The sequence below is a fragment of the Carassius gibelio genome, chromosome B2, assembly GCF_023724105.1.
Source record: "Carassius gibelio isolate Cgi1373 ecotype wild population from Czech Republic chromosome B2, carGib1.2-hapl.c, whole genome shotgun sequence".
Lineage (NCBI taxonomy): Eukaryota > Metazoa > Chordata > Actinopteri > Cypriniformes > Cyprinidae > Carassius > Carassius gibelio.
In genome coordinates, this window is record NC_068397.1 from 9,026,093 (window position 1) to 9,043,360 (window position 17,268).

General features: G+C 37.6%; 1 long non-coding RNA gene across 2 annotated transcripts in view; it reads left to right on the forward strand.

Annotated features, from left to right (window-relative positions):
- Positions 1-3,482: 3,482 nt before the first annotated feature.
- The window catches only part of LOC127950697 (uncharacterized), a 371,356-nt gene continuing 357,570 nt past the window's right edge, over positions 3,483-17,268 (forward strand). The window contains exons 1-2 of one of the 2 annotated variants that reach the window (XR_008152515.1): positions 3,483-3,776; positions 12,872-13,180. This is a non-coding gene — a long non-coding RNA (uncharacterized LOC127950697). Of the gene's footprint in view, positions 3,777-12,776; positions 13,181-17,268 lie in introns of both variants that reach the window. The other variant, XR_008152516.1, reaches the window with a different exon arrangement.

Below are 17,268 nucleotides of genomic sequence, written 5' to 3' on the forward strand. Positions count from 1 at the left end.
TATTAAGAATTATTCTTAATATACAGTTCACAATACTTCAGCTTGTTATTCTAATTAAGTGAGGGTCATTTTATCAGTAAAATTCCTAAAATACATATTATTTTATTTGAAAGATTTCTATAAATTATTTAAATCATACTCGTTTCTCCAATAATTATTTAAAAGTAATCCTATAGCTCCCTCTGGTGGCCATTATAGGTACTAAGAATTGCAAGCTTGATTTATAAGTTATGATAGTTTTAATTTTATGCTGGCTCTTGAAAATGATAAAGCTATGAAACTTACTGTGCTTCCTTCAAATGAGGACTTCTACTTATATAAAAAATTATGAAGAGTTAGCATGAAAAATTTTAAAGATATAGTAAAATAACTATTGAATTTTTTATGTTACTTTAATAAATCTCTATGGCAACACCATTTAAGCTATCCTAAACCCATTCACAATTTAACATCTCAGTATATTGGCATCATGTTGAAAAAGGAGTATGGAGTAGTATGAGGAGGAGTATGAATTCATTTACAGGCTGATTTTATCATAAATCCACAATAAAATTTCTGAGTTCTGTATCAATCTGTGTTGTTGTTTGTTTATTTTTATCTTTTATTTTTCATAGGAAGATAACTGACCCTTTACTCTCCTTTTTAATAAATGTGCTTATAAACCAAGGACAAGCTATTTATAGCTGTATTTATAAACTGCTTACTACTGACTATTAATATTGGGACAAGGCTTTATAAAGCATGAACTGACTATTTACTAATGAGTGCAGTTATTATAAAGTGTTATCAATGCATTTGCTAATGTTAACAAATTAGACATTATTTTACAGTGTTATCAAATCCTTAAATGACTCATAAGCATTTGTGAAAGTTCTGCTTGCATTACAGCTTAGTATTGATCTGTGAGCTGAACAGATTTACTGTTACATCCATGAGATTATGTAAATTCAAATAAATATAATGTCACAGGATGTCATAGGTCAGTATCAAATGAGTTTGAAATTATTATTTGCAGCACAAATAAGTTTTTTTTAGGATTTTTAAAAATCCCTAAAACTGTCAGAAAAAGGTTAAGGCCTAAGCTATTTCTATGTGAGTGGCTAAATTTATTTTTGTTTTTATAATTGTAATACACAAACTATGAAATTATACAAAATGTCTAAAAAGGTAAATAAATAAATACGCACACATTAAAAAAGCAGCCAAGTCGAATGAGTTTCCTTTTTTATATAGATTAAAATTGAAGACAGAAGCAAGTGGTAAATGTGGTCACTTTAATATTCAAATCCAGTAGATCCAGTTTATGTTCACGTGGCTGTTTTCGTTTATATTCGCCAAGCTATTATGTATTTTGAAATAATCTTGTCCGTGATGTGTTCGTTCGTACGACGAAAGACAGAAACCTGCAGCTCAAGAGATATGTTATTCTGCCAGTCGCGCTTTCAAATAGTCTTGCACACTTAAACAGGTCACAAACACCTGCATTTAGCTCTTGTAGTGTTACAATGGGTTTATTGTGTGCATTTGTGGTAATATTTTATTTAAAAAAGCTCTTAAACAAGAATAAATTCGTTTGTTTTGAGCTCGACACTGTACGCGCTGATCGGAGCGGTGATTTCAGATAGGCAGCCACAAATATTTCATTTTCACACAAACAGTTCAAAAACATCTGAATTTAGCTCTTGGTGTGTTCTAATTGGTTGATTGTGTGATATCGCTGTAATAATTTATTTTTAAAAGCTTTAAAACAGGAATAAATTCGTTTTCTCTGAGCTCTTTACTCCAGACGCTCGTGGTCACAGCGGTGATTCATCTCTCCTATTTCTCACGTATCTCTGGCCAGAAATAATTTATCCATGAGCCCTGAACTGGTAATAATCAGATATGTTGGTTTAGCTTGTCAGTGTGAATTAAATCTAAGTATTTATTTGTATTTTTAACCGATTTAAAAGTGAAAGTAAAAGTCCGGGAATTGAACCTGTAGGGGCGCTATTTCTCTCAGACAATGGAAGTCTAAGCACATATACTCAAACAGAGGGACAGAGTGAGATGAGATGTCTGACAGTTTTTAAATTTTCTGTTATCCATACAGTGTTGTAAAGTCGTGAAACTATGCATATTTCCTCAGAATGACTTTTTCATCTGTATGAAAAAATTATTTGACGTGTTTGGAAGCTGCAATTTAAAAATACAATAATGATTCCCTTTGTAAGGTCATTTAAAAAAATCACCACGGCAAAACCATTCAAGCTATCCAAAATCCATTCACAATTTAAGTTCCTATCAGAAATACTGATGTGTGTTCAGAGTTTTGTGAAATTCTAAGTATGTTATTTGCCTCAAAATCACCTGAGAAGTATTCCAGTTTGACATGTTGCCACGCCAACAATTTTTTAGATATCAATATCCCCCTTGCAGATTTATATCGGCTGTGTGTTAACATTATTCTGATGAAGTTTGAAGCAAATCGAGTAATAATAAGATGCTGAATTCAAATCATTTTGAAAATGACACACTTCCTTCTGCCAGTTGGTGGCGCTATAACTTTGACTCCTAATAGTCACATATATGCGATCGACATCATACAACGAATAATCTGATGAAGTTTGATTAAAATCAGGAAATGTATGTGGACGGTATTAGACACTTCCTGTTTCTCATTTCTCGCCATAATTTCAACGCCTCGCCACGAGCAAACCGTTCGAGATATCAAAAATCCCCTGGCAATTTTTCATCCCCAGTGTCTTGAGATCATGTTGACCGAGTTTGGCGGCAATCGAGCAAAAAACCTATGACAAGTATTTCAAATTCCAGAGCATGCGCTTTTTACATAACTCTAAATAGCTGACTTCCTGATGGGCGGAGCCTATGACATGCAATACGAAAGTTGTTCGGCACGATGAGATCTATATGTGTACTCATGAGTTTCTATGAGTTTCTATGAGTTTCATATGAATATGTGCAAGTATGTGTGAGCTATACATCAACATTTCTGACTGTGTTCCAGGGGGCGCCGTAGAGCCCCTGTGCCACGCCCGGGTCCCAGCCTCTGCAGGCTCCTAAAGGCCACAGATTCCAAAGTGTGCGCAAATTTTCAAGAGTTTTTGAGTATGTTAAGGACCCCAAAAGCCCCCACAACTTTGACGAAAAATTTGAATACTAAACCCTAAATAGCCAACTTCCTGTTGGGCGGAGCCTATGATATGCAATACAAAAGTTGTTTGGATTGATGAGATTTATATGTGTACCGAGTTTCATACGTCTACGAGCAAGAATGTATGATATATGGCCCTCCATATTCCAGGGGGCGCTGTAGAGCCCCTGTGCCACGCCCGTGTATCAGTCTCTGCCCGGCCCTAATGGCCGCAGGTTCCAATCTGTGTGCCAATTTTCAAGACTTTTTAAGCATGTTAAGGGCCCCAAAAGCCCCCGAGACGTTGAAAAAAAAAAAAAAAAAAAAAAAAAAAAAATAATAATAATAATAATAATAATAATAAAAAATAATCCTAAGGAAAACAATAGGCCTCTCGCCCTTTGGGCTTGAGCCCTAATAATAATAAACGGAGCAATTCCAAGAGGGTCCTCACACCATCGGTGCTCGGGCCCTAATTAAAGCTGCAAGCAGCGATGAACGGGCCCTCGCACCCGGGCTCACCGCCATCGTGTGGCTTTAGTAAAAAGGTGAACGTTGAGAAATATGCATTTAATGTCCTAAATATAAGTGGAATATATCAAAGTATATCCCATATATGTGCCAATCTTACCGTTGCCAGCAGGTGGCGCTATCATTATAATGGAATATTGGCCTTCAGATGTGTTCAGGCAAGGACTCTTATCAAACAAGTGAAGTTTGGGGAAGATTGAACATTTTATGCTTGAGTTACAACAACTTCTCTTGCTGTGGCAAGACATCAAATTTTGTCATGGCGCCATGGAAACGCCCTTTAACAAAAACTCAAGATCTTCAAAAGTTAACATTGCACAGGCCTTTAGATTAGACTGACCACAAAATATATGTTAATCTCAAAAAAATTATAGGAGTAGTTTGTCGCAGTGTAAAATATGTAACTTCCTGTTGCCAATAGGTGGCGCTATGACTATAACTGAATATTGGCATGTAGATCTGTTCAGGTCAAGAGTCTTATCCAACATGTGAAGTTTGGGGCAGATTGGACATTGTATGTCTGAGTTACAGCAACTTCCTTTTTCATGGCGAAACATCGAAATTTGTCAGGCCGCCATGGACCCGCCCTTTAACGAAACCTCAAGTCCTTCGCAATTTATTATCGCAAAGGGCTTTAGATTACACTGACCAAGTTTGGTGTTGATCTGAATAAATCTCTAGGAGGAGTTCGTTAAAGTACAACCCCTGGAAATGGCAAAAACAACACCAATTTTGAAAGGAAAATTCAAAATAACCCACTTCCTGTTGGGATCCGGATTTCGTACCAAGAGACTTTTTTGTAGGTATTGGTGCGTTACATGTGTGTACCAATTTTTGTACATGTACGTGAAACATAGCTCGAGGCGCACTCCGTTGAAAGTGTATAGGTGGCGCTATAGAGCCATTCTGCCACACCCGGTGGAATATTGGCCTGCAGATCTGTTCAGGTCAGGACTCTTATCACACATGTGAAGTTTGGGGAAGATCGGACATTTTATGCCTGAGTTATAACATCTTTTATTCCCATGGCGAGACATCGAACTTCGTCGCGGCGCCATGAACAAGCCTTTTAACGAAAACTCAAAATCTTCACAACTGAACATCGCACAGGCCTTTAGATTAGACTGACCACAAAAAAGACACTGATGTCATAAAATTTCTAGGAGTAGTTCGTCGCAGCGTAAAATATGTCACTTCCTGTTGCCAATAGGTGGCGCTATGACTATAACTGAATATGGGCATGTCAATCTGTTCAGGTTCGGAATCTCATCAAACATGTGAAGTTTGGGGCAGATTGGACATTGTATGTGTGAGTTATAGCAACTTCATTTTTCATGGCGAATCATCGAAATTCGCCAGGCCGCCACGGACACGCCCTTCAACGAAAACTCAAGATCTTCGCAATTTAACATCGCAAAGGCCTTTAGATTAGGCATACCAAATTTGGTGTTGATTTGAAGAAATCTCTAGGAGGAGTTCGTTAAAATACAACACATGGAAATGACCAAAATTACACAAAATATGCTCATAATATTAAAAATAACCGACTTCCTGTTGGGTTTAGAATTTCGCTCCAAGAGTCTTTTTTGTAGGTATTGGTGTGTTACATATGTGTGCCAATTTTCGTGCATGTACGTGAAACATAGCTGGAAGGCTGTTGATTTTCTTGGTATAGGTGGCGCTGTCGAGCCATTTTGCCACACCCTCTTCTGAATCCTATATCAGACGAAAATTTTCACCAGGTTTGACGCGTGTGCAAAGTTTCATGACTTTTTGAGCATGTTAAAGCCCTCAAAAATGCGATTCATTCGGGAGAAGAAGAAGAAGAAGAAGAATAATAAATATAGCTGCAAGCAGCGATGGCGGGCTCAAGCCACCAATGCCATCGCCACCCCGGTGGCATCAGGTAAACTGTGCCCAGTGGGCACATGCATTCACATTATCCCTCTGGCAGTAAGGTTTTAAAGGATATGGCAGTTAAAGGGTTAATCCGAATCATCTAGACTTTAAAATCACATTCACAGAACAATATATATATATATATATATATATATATATAACTTGAGTAACACTTTACAATAAGATTTCATTCATAAACATTATGTTAACATGAACAATATTTATATAGCATTCATTCATGTCAGTTAATATTCCAAACTTAAACATTAAAACATTGTTTTATTGTGATTTTTTTCCAAGCACATTTTACCAATTCCAAACCATATCAATCTTAATAACTACCATTAATTTTTATTTAATCATTTATGAGTGCTATACAATAGTCCAGGGAAGCTTGAAGAGAAAAACTCCTTATATTCATGTGCAGAATTATTAGGCATGTTTTCTTTTACAGATGAAATGCGCTAAAAAAGAGTTTTAACTCAAACTGTTTTAACTCAAAGTCGAAAATTATAAAAAACCCATGAGAAATATCAAACACAAATGCAATACAGAAATGGATAAGTTAAGACTTGACCATTGTACAAAAAATGCTGACTGGGTCATGAGGTCAGAAAAGAAGAAGAAAAAAACAGGTCAAGAAAAACTGACAAAAAGAATTGCAAAATAATTAGGAATTAATGTGAAGATTAATTTTTAGTCAATTCTGCAAGACAGACTTTCAGGAAAGGAGGTGGAATAAAAATGAGCTCCTAAATCTTAATCCCGGATTCTGGAAGATATATTCCTCATACCATCAGACAAGAGGAGGTGGTGCTGGTCCTTCACGAGTCCCTCTAATCGGTTCATAAAGCCTATATATAAAGTCTTAATATATAGTATTTCACAATACTTCATGGTATTCTAATTAAATAATTTTTTGGAATCTTAGATCTCTCAGAACCTGACACATTGTAATTCTGAGACTCCAGGAAAGTGGCAGTTCTGTAAAATGTTGGCGCTGGAGACTAAATGCTCCCTGATAGTTTCACACCTAATTCACTTAACACACACACACACACACACATTACCCACAGTGACAGAGGGACAGAGTGACATCAGATGTATGATAGTTTTTTAATTTTCTATCATCCATATAGTGTTGTATAGTCATGAAACTATGCATATTTCCTCAGAATGACTTGTCTTCTATGTGTACATTTTTTTGAAGTGTTTAGAAGCTGCACTTAAAAAAAATAAAAGACATTTACTGGTTACTTTTTTACTGTTATTTCAAAAAATCACCACGACAAAACCATTCAAGCTATTCAAAATTCATCCGCACCTGTTCTGTAAGATACATTCTTTAAACAGTGGGAAAAGAGGATGTGGTGCTGATCCTTCAAGAGTCACTCAAAACGTATCTGTCCATAAAGCCTATAAAGAATTATTCTTAATATACAGTTCACAATACTTCAGCTTGTTATTCTAATTAAGTGAGGGTCATTTTATCAGTAAAATACATAAAATTCATATTATTTTTCTTTGAAAGATTTCTATAAATGATTTAAATCATACTTGTTTCCACAATAATTATTTAAAAGTAATCCTATAGCTCCATCTGGTGGCCATTATTGGTACTAAGAATTGCAAGCTTGATTTATATGTTATGATAGTTTTAATTTTATGCTGGCTCTTGAAAATGATAAAGCTATGAAACTTACTGTGCTTCCTTCAAATGATGACTTCTACGTATATAAAAAATTATGAAGAGTTGGAATGAAAAATTTTAAAGATATAGTAAAGTTATTATAAAGTGTTACCAATGCATTTGCTAATGTTAACAAATTAGACATTATTTTACAGTGTTATCAAATCCCTTAAATGATTTGTAAGTGTTTTGTAATGATTTTATTAAACCTACAAGCATTTGTGAAAGTTCTGCTTGCATTACAGCTTAGTCTTGATCTGTGAGCTGAACAGATTTACTGTTACATCCATGAGATTATGTAAATTCAAATAAATATCATGTCACAGGATGTCAGAGGTCAGTATCAAATTAGTTTGAAATTATTATTTGCAGCACAAATAAGGTTTTTTAGGATTTTTAAAAATCCCTAAAACTGTCAGAAAAGGATAAGGCCTAAGATTTCTATGTGAGTGGCTAAATTTTTTTGTTTTTATAATTATAATGCATAAACTATGAAACTATACAAAATGTATAAAAAAGTACAAGTTATTCTTTTCCGATGTTTTTTATTTATTTAAATTATTATTATTATTTTTTTGGGGGGGATTTACATTTTAAAACATAAGCCTATGGCAATCATTCTAAACAGCTTGAATAAAACCTGTCAATATTTATTATAGACCACTATAACTGTGTATAATCTAACAAACAAGTTTATTATGAAAATAAAAGCGTGTACACCAGATAAATTGGACGATAAAGAAATTGCTAACAATATATACTAGAGCATTTCTTAGGTTTTTAGGCGTTTAGATGCAGAAATGGACAAATCAAATGTAAAATCAAATGTAACTGATTTAATTAAATATAGATTACGTCTTGTTAGAGCAAAATAATAAATAAATACGTACACACATTAAAAAAGCAGCCAAGATGAATGAGTTTAATTTTTTATATAGATTAAAATTGAAGACAGAAGCAGGTAAATGCAGTCACTTAATATTAAAATCCAGTAGATCCACGTCAGATTTATTTCTCAACAGTTTATGTTCACGTGGCTGTTTTCGTTTATATTAGCCAAGCTATTATGTATTTTGAAATAATCTTGTCCGTGATGTGTTCGTTCTTACGACGCAAGGCAGAATCCTGCAGCTCGAGAGATATATGTTATTCGGCCAGTCGAGCTTTCAAATAGTCTTGCACACATAAACGGGTCACAAACACCTGTATTTAGCTCGTGTTGTGTTATAATGGATGTATTGTGTGCATTTATGGCAATAATTTATTTTAAAAAGCTCTTAAACAAGTTCGTTAAATTCGTTAGTTTTGAACTTGTGACACTGTGCGCGCTGATCGGAGGCAGTGATTTCAGATAGGCAGCCGCAAATATTTCATTTTCACACAAACAGTTCAAAAACATCTTAATTTAGCTCTTGGTGTGCTCTAATTGGTGAATTGTGTGATATCGCTGCAATACTTTATTTTTAATAGCTATAAAACAAGAATAATCTCGTTTTTTCTGAGCTCATCATTCCACACGCTCCTGCTCAGAGCGGTGATTCATCTCTCATGTTTCTCACGTATCACTGACCACACATCAATTATTAATGAGCCCTGACCTGATAATAATCATATATGTTGGTTTAGCTTGTCATTGTGAATTAAATCCAAGTATTTATTTGTATTTTAACCGATTTAAAATCGAAACCAAAAGACAGTCTCCTCCCTTTTTTAGTCCGGTAACTGAACCTGTAGGGGCGCTATTTCTCTCAGACAATGGAAGTCTAAGCACACACAGTCAAACAGAGGGACAGAGTGATATGAGATGTCTGACAGTTTTTTAATTTTCTGTTATCCATACAGTGTTGTAAAGTCATGAAACTATGCATATTTACTCAGAATAACTTTTTTTCTGTATGAAAAAAGGTTTTGAAGTGTTTGGAATTTAAAAATGCAGGAAAATTAATAATTCCATCTTTATTGTCATTTAAAAAAATCACCACGACAAAACCATCCAAGCTATCCAAAACCCATTCACAATTTAAGTTCCTCAATGTTTTTTCAACATGTAGACCAAGTTTGGTGTGTATAGTGTTACTCTCCTCTGAGCAGTATGCATTAATTCACAGCTAAATGTAAAAAACAATCCACATTCAAATCAAAATAGCCGACTTCCTGTTGGTCGTAGCTGATGACTGTGAATTAGAAAGTTGTCCGTCTTGATAAGAACAATTTTTCTACTGAGTTTGGTGTCTGTAGCTAAAACTAACCCCCTCACTTTTGACAAAAGGTGGCGCTATAGAGTGCCTCTTCCACGCCCTCGTATGAACTTTTGCCAGTGTCTAGCTGTCACTAATACTTATATGTGTTCTGAGTTTGATGAAATTCTAAGCATGTTATATGCCTCAAAATCACCTGAGAAGTATTCCAGTTTGACATGTTGCCACGGCAACAATATTTTTAGATATCAATATCCCCCCAGCAGATTTATATCGGCTGTGTTTTAACATTATTCTGATGAAGTTTGAAGCAAATTGAGTAAAAATAAGATGCTGAATTCAAAGCATTTTGAAAATGACACACTTCCTGCTGCCAGTTGGTGGCGCTATAACTTTGACTCCTAATAGTCACATATATGCGATCGACATCATACAATTAATAATCTGATGAAGTTTGATTAAAATTAGGAAATGTATGTGGATGGTATTAGACACTTCCTGTTTCTCAATTCTCGCCATAAATTCAACGCCTCGCTACGAGCAAACCGTTCGAGATATCAAAAATCCCCTGGCAATTTTTCATCCCCAATGTCTTGAGATCATGTTGACCGAGTTTGGTGGCAATCGAGTAAAAAACCTATGACAAGTATATCAAATTCCAGAGCATGCGCTTTTTACATAACTCTAAATAGCTGACTTCCTGTTGGGCGGAGCCTATGACATGCAATACGCAAGTTGTTCGGCACGATGAGATCTATATGTGTACTGAGTTTCATATTAATACATGCAAGTATGTGTGAGCTATACATCAACATTTATGACTGTGTTCCAGGGGGCGCCGTAGAGCCCCTGTGCCACGCCCGGGTCCCAACCTCTGCAGGCTCCTAAAGGCCACAGATCCAAAGGTGTGTGCAAATTTTCAAGAGTTTTTGAGTATGTTAAGGACTCCAAAAGCCCCCACAACTTTGACGATAAATATGAATAATAAACCCTAAATAGCCAACTTCCTGTTGGGCGGAGCCTATGATATGCAATACGAAAGTTGTTTGTATTGATGAGTTCTATATGTGTACCGAGTTTCGTACGTCTACGTACAAGTATGTATGATATATGGCCCTCCATATTCCAGGGGGCGCTGTAGAGCCCCTGTGCCACGCCCGTGTATCAGTCTCTGCCCGGCCCTAATGGCCGCAGGTTCCAATGTGTGTGCCAATTTTCAAGACTTTTTAAGCATGTTAAGGGCCCCAAAAGCCCCCGTAACGTTAGAAAAAAAAAATAATAATAATAATAATAATAATAATAAAAAATAATCCTAAGGAAAACAATAGGGCTCTCGCCCTCCAGGCTTGAGCCCTAATAATTAAAGCTGCAAGCAGCGATGAACGGGCCCTCGCACCTGGGCTCACCGCCATCGTGTGGCTTTAGTAAAAAGGAGAACGTTGAGAAATATGCATTTAATGTCCTAAATATAAGTGGAATATATCAAAGTATATCCCATATATGTGCCAATCTTACCGTTGCCAGCAGGTGGCGCTATCATTATAATGGAATATTGGCCTTCAGATGTGTTCAGGCAAGGACTCTTATCAAACAAGTGAAGTTTGGGGAAGATTGAACATTTTATGCTTGAGTTACAACAACTTCTCTTGCTGTGGCAAGACATCAAATTTTGTCATGGCACCATGGAAACGCCCTTCAACAAAAACTCAAGATCTTCAAAAGTTAACATTGCACAGGCCTTTAGATTAGACTGACCACAAAATATATGTTAATCTCAAAAAAATTATAGGAGTAGTTTGTCGCAGTGTAAAATATGTAACTTCCTGTTGCCAATAGGTGGCGCTATGACTATAACTGAATATTGGCATGTAGATCTGTTCAGGTCAAGAGTCTTATCCAACATGTGAAGTTTGGGGCAGATTGGACATTGTATGTCTGAGTTACAGCAACTTCCTTTTTCATGGCGAAACATCGAAATTTGTCAGGCCGCCATGGACCCGCCCTTTAACGAAACCTCAAGTCCTTCGCAATTTATTATCGCAAAGGGCTTTAGATTACACTGACCAAGTTTGGTGTTGATCTGAATAAATCTCTAGGAGGAGTTCGTTAAAGTACAACCCCTGAAAATGGCAAAAACAACACCAATTTTGAAGGGAAAATTCAAAATAACCGACTTCCTGTTGGGATCCGGATTTCGTACCAAGAGACTTTTTTGTAGGTATTGGTGTGTTACATGTGTGTACCAATTTTTGTACATGTACGTGAAACATAGCTCGAGGCGCACTCCGTTGAAAGTGTATAGGTGGCGCTATAGAGCCATTCTGCCACACCCGGTGGAATATTGGCCTGCAGATCTGTTCAGGTCAGGACTCTTATCACACATGTGAAGTTTGGGGAAGATCGGACATTTTATGCCTATCTTTTATTCCTATGGCGAGACATCGAACTTCGTGACGGCGCCATGGACACGCCTTTTAATGAAAACTCAAGATCTTCACAACTTAACATCGCACAGGCCTTTATATTAGACTGACCACAAAAAATACATTGATGTCATAAAATTTCTAGGAGTAGTTCATCGCAGTGTAAAATATGTCACTTCCTGTTGCCAGTAGGTGGCGCTATGACTATAACTGAATATGGGCATGTCAATCTGTTCAGGTCAGGAGTCTCATCAAACATGTGAAGTTTGGGGCAGATTGGACATTGTATGTCTGAGTTATAGCAACTTCCTGTTTCATGGCGAATCATCGAAATTCGCCAGGCCGCCACGGACACGCCCATTAACGAAAACTCAAAAGCTTCGCAATTTAACATCGCAAAGGCCTTCAGATTAGGCATACCAAATTTGGTGTTGATCTGAATGAATCTCTAGGAGGAGTTCGTTAAAATACAACGCATGGAAATGACAAAAATGACACAAAATTTGCTCATAATATTAGTAATAACCGACTTCCTGTTGGGTTTCGGATTTTGCTCCAAGAGACTTTTTTGTAGGTATTGGAGAGTTACATGTGTATACCGATTTTCATACATGTACATGAAACGTAGCTCGAGGCGCACACCGTTGAACATGTATAGGTGGCGCTGTTGAGTCATTTTGCCACACCCACTTCTGAAACCCATATCAGACGTAAATTTTCGCCAGTTCTGAGGTGTGTGCAAAGTTTCATGACTTTTCGAGCATGTTTAGGCCCTCAAAAATGCGATTCATTTTGGAGAATAATAATAATAATAATAATAATAATAATAATTAAAGCTGCAAGCAGCGATGAACGGGCCCTCGCACCCGGGCTCACCGCCATCGTGTGGCTTTAGTAAAAAGGTGAACGTTGAGAAATATTCATTTAATGTCCTAAATATAAGTGGAATATATCAAAGTATATCCCATATATGTGCCAATCTTACCGTTGCCAGCAGGTGGCGCTATCATTATAATGGAATATTGGCCTTCAGAGGTGTTCAGGCCAGGACTCTTATCAAACATGTGAAGTTTGGGGAAGATTGAACATTTTATGCTTGAGTTACAACAACTTCTCTTGCTGTGGCAAGACATCAAATTTTGTCATGGCGCCATGGAAACGCCCTTTAACAAAAACTCAAGATCTCCAAAAGTTAACATTGCACAGGCCTTTAGATTAGACTGACCACAAAATATATGTTAATCTCAAAATAATTATAGGAGTAGTTTGTTGCAGTGTAAAACATGTCACTTCCTGTTGCCAATAGGTGGCGCTATGACTATAGCTGAATGTGGGCATGTAGATCTGTTAAGGGCAGAAGTTTTATCTAACATGTGAAGTTTGGGGCAGATTGGACATTGTATGTCTGAGTTACAGCAACTTCCTTTTTCATGGCGAAACATCGAAATTTGTCAGGCCACCATGGACACGCCCTTTAACGAAATCTAAAGATCTTCGCAATTTAACATCACAAAGGGCTTAAGATTACACTGACCAGGTTTGGTGTTGATCTGAATAAATCTCTAGGAGGAGTTCGTTAAAGTACAACCCCTGAAAATGGCAAAAAAAACGCCAATTTTGCAGAGAAAATTTTAAATAAACGACTTCCTGTTGTTAATCGGATTTCGTATCAAGAGACTTTTTTGTAGGTATTGGTGTGTTACATGTGTATACCAATTTTTGTACATGTACGTGAAACATAGCTTGAGGCGCACTCTGTTGAAAGTGTATAGGTGGCGCTATCGAGCCATTTTGCCACACCTGATGGAATTTTGGCTTTCAGATATGTTCAGGCCAGGACTCTTATCACACATGTGCAGTTTGGGGAAGATCGGACATTTTATGCCTGAGTTATAACATCTTTTATTCCCATGGCGAGACATCGAACTTCGTGACGGCGCCATGGACACGCCTTTTAACGAAAACTCAAGATCTTCACAACTTAACATCGCACAGGCCTTTAGATTAGACTGACCACAAAAAATACATTGATGTCATAAAATTTCTAGGAGTAGTTCATCGCAGTGTAAAATATGTCACTTCCTGTTGCCAGTAGGTGGCGCTATGACTATAACTGAATATGGGCATGTCAATCTGTTCAGGTCAGGAGTCTCATCAAACATGTGAAGTTTGGGGCAGATTGGTCATTGTATGTCTGAGTTATAGCAACTTCCTGTTTCATGGCGAATCATCGAAATTCGCCAGGCCGCCACGGACACGCCCATTAATGAAAACTCAAAAGCTTTGCAATTTAACATCGCAAAGGCCTTCAGATTAGGCATACCAAATTTGGTGTTGATCTGAATGAATCTCTAGGAGGAGTTCGTTAAAATACAACGCATGGAAATGACAAAAATGACACAAAATTTGCTCATAATATTAGTAATAACCGACTTCCTGTTGGGTTTCAGATTTTGCTCCAAGAGACTTTTTTGTAGGTATTGGAGAGTTACATGTGTATACCGATTTTCATACATGTACATGAAACGTAGCTCGAGGCGCACACCGTTGAACGTGTATAGGTGGCGCTGTTGAGCCATTTTGCCACACCCACTTCTGAAACCCATATCAGACGTAAATTTTCGCCAGTTCTGAGGTGTGTGCAAAGTTTCATGACTTTTCGAGCATGTTTAGGCCCTCAAAAATGCGATTCATTTTGGAGAAGAAGAATAATAATAATTAAAGCTGCAAGCAGCGATGAACGGGCCCTCGCACCCGGGCTCCCCGCCAACGAGTGGCATTAGTAAAAAGGTGAACGGTGAGAAATATGCATTTAAAGTCATAAATATAAGTGGAATATATCAAAGTATATTCCATATACACTGTTCCAATCTTCCTGTTGCCAGCAGGTGGCGCTATCATTATTATGGAATATTGGCCTTCAGATGTGTTCAGGCCAGGACTCTTATCGAACATGTGAAGTTTGGGGAAGATCAAATATTTTATGCCTGAGTTACAACAACTTCTCTTGCTGTGGCGAGACATCAAATTTTGTCATGGCGTCATGGACACGCTCTTTAACAAAAAATCAAGATTACCACAATTAAACGTTGGACAGGCCTTTAGATTAGACTGACCACAATAAAAATACATTAATGTCAAAAAATCTCTAGGAGTAGTTTGTCTCAGCGTAAAATATGTCACTTCCTGTTGCCAGCAGGTGGCGCTATGGCTGTAACTGAAAATCGGCATGTAGATCTGTTAAGGGCAGAAGTCTTATTTAACATGTGAAGTTTGGTGCAGATTGGACATTGTATGTCTGAGTTACAGCAACTTCCTTTTTCATGGCGAAACATCGAAATTTGTCAGGCCGCCATGGACACGCCCTTTAACGAAACCTCAGGATAGTGGCAATTTAACTTCGCAAAGGCCTTTAGATTACACTGACCAAGTGTGGTGTTGATCTGAATAAATCTGTAGGAGGAGTTCGTTAAAGTACAACCCCTGAAAATGGCAAAAACAACACCAATTTTGCAGAGAAAATTCAAAATAACTGACATCCTGTTGGGATTCGGATTTCGTACCAAGAGACTTTTTTGTAGATATTGGTGTGTTACATGTGTGTACCGATTTTTGTACATGTACGTAAAACATAGCTCCAGGCGCACTCCGTTGAAAGTGTATACTCACGCCGTTGAAAGTGTATAGGTGGCGCTATCGAGCCTTTTTGACTCACCCAATGGAATATTGGCCTTCAGATCTGTTCAAGCCAGGACCCTTATCACACATGTGAAGTTTGGGCAAGATCGGACATTTTATGCCTGAGTTATAACATCTTTTATGCACATGGCGAGACATCGAACTTCGTCATGGCGCCATGGACACGCCTTTTAACAAAAACTCAAGATCTTCACAACTAAACATCACACAGGTCTTTAGATTAGACTGACCACAAAAAAGACATTGATGTCATAAAATTTCTAGGAGTAGTTTGTCGCAGCGTAAAACATGTCACTTCCTGTTGCCAGCAGGTGGCGCTATGACTATAACTGAATATGGGCATGTAGATCTGTTAAGGGCAGAAGTCTTATTTAACATGTGAAGTTTGAGGCAGATTGGACATTGTATGCCGGAGTTACAGCAATTTCCTTTTTCATGGCGAAACATCGAAATTTGTCAGGCCGCCATGGACACGCCCTTTAACGAAACCTCAGGATAGTCGCAATTTAACTTCGCAAAGGCCTTTAGATTACACTGACCAAGTGTGGTGTTGATCTGAATAAATCTCTAGGAGGAGTTCGTTAAAGTACAACCCCTGAAAATGGCAAAAACAACACCAATTTTGCAGAGAAAATTCAAAATAACTGACATCCTGTTGGGATTCGGATTTCGTACCAAGAGACTTTTTTGTAGATATTGGTGTGTTACATGTGTGTACCGATTTTTGTACATGTACGTGAAACATAGCTCGAGGCGCACTCCGTTTAAAGTGTGTACGCACTCCGTTGAAAGTGTATAGGTGGCGCTATCAAGCCATTTTGCCACACTCGGTGGAATATTGGCCTTCAGATCTGTTCAGGCCAGGACCCTTATCACACAAGTGAAGTTTGGGCAAGATCAGACATTTTATGCCTGAGCTATAACATCTTTTATTCCCATGGCGAGACATCGAACTTCATCACGGCGCTATTGGACACACCTTTTAACAAAAACTCAAGATCTTCACAACTAAACATCACACAGGTCTTTAGATTAGACTGACCACAAAAAAGACATTGATGTCATAAAATTTCTAGGAGTAGTTTGTTGCAGTGTAAAATATGTAACTTCCTGTTGCCAATAGGTGGCGCTATGACTATAACTGAATATTGGCATGTAGATCTGTTCAGGTCAAGAGTCTTATCCAACATGTGAAGTTTGGGGCAGATTGGATGGACATTGTATGTCTTGAGTTACAGCAACTTCCTTTTTCATGGCGAAACATCGAAATTTGTCAGGCCGCCATGGACCCGCCCTTTAACGAAACGTCAAGTCCTTCGCAATTTATTATCGCAAAGGGCTTTAGATTACAATGACCAAGTTTGGTGTTGATCTGAATAAATCTCTAGGAGGAGTTCGTTAAAGTACAACCCCTGAAAATGGCAAAAACAACACCAATTTTGAAGGGAAAATTCAAAATAACCGACTTCCTGTTGGAATCCGGATTTCGTACCAAGAGACTTTTTTGTAGGTATTGGAGTGTTACATGTGTGTACCAATTTTTGTACATGTACGTGAAACATAGCTCGAGGCGCCCTCCGTTGAAAGTGTATAGGTGGCGCTATAGAGCCATTCTGCCACACCCGGTGGAATATTGGCCTGCAGATCTGTTCAGGTCAGGACTCTTATCAAACATGTGAAGTTTGGGGAAGATCG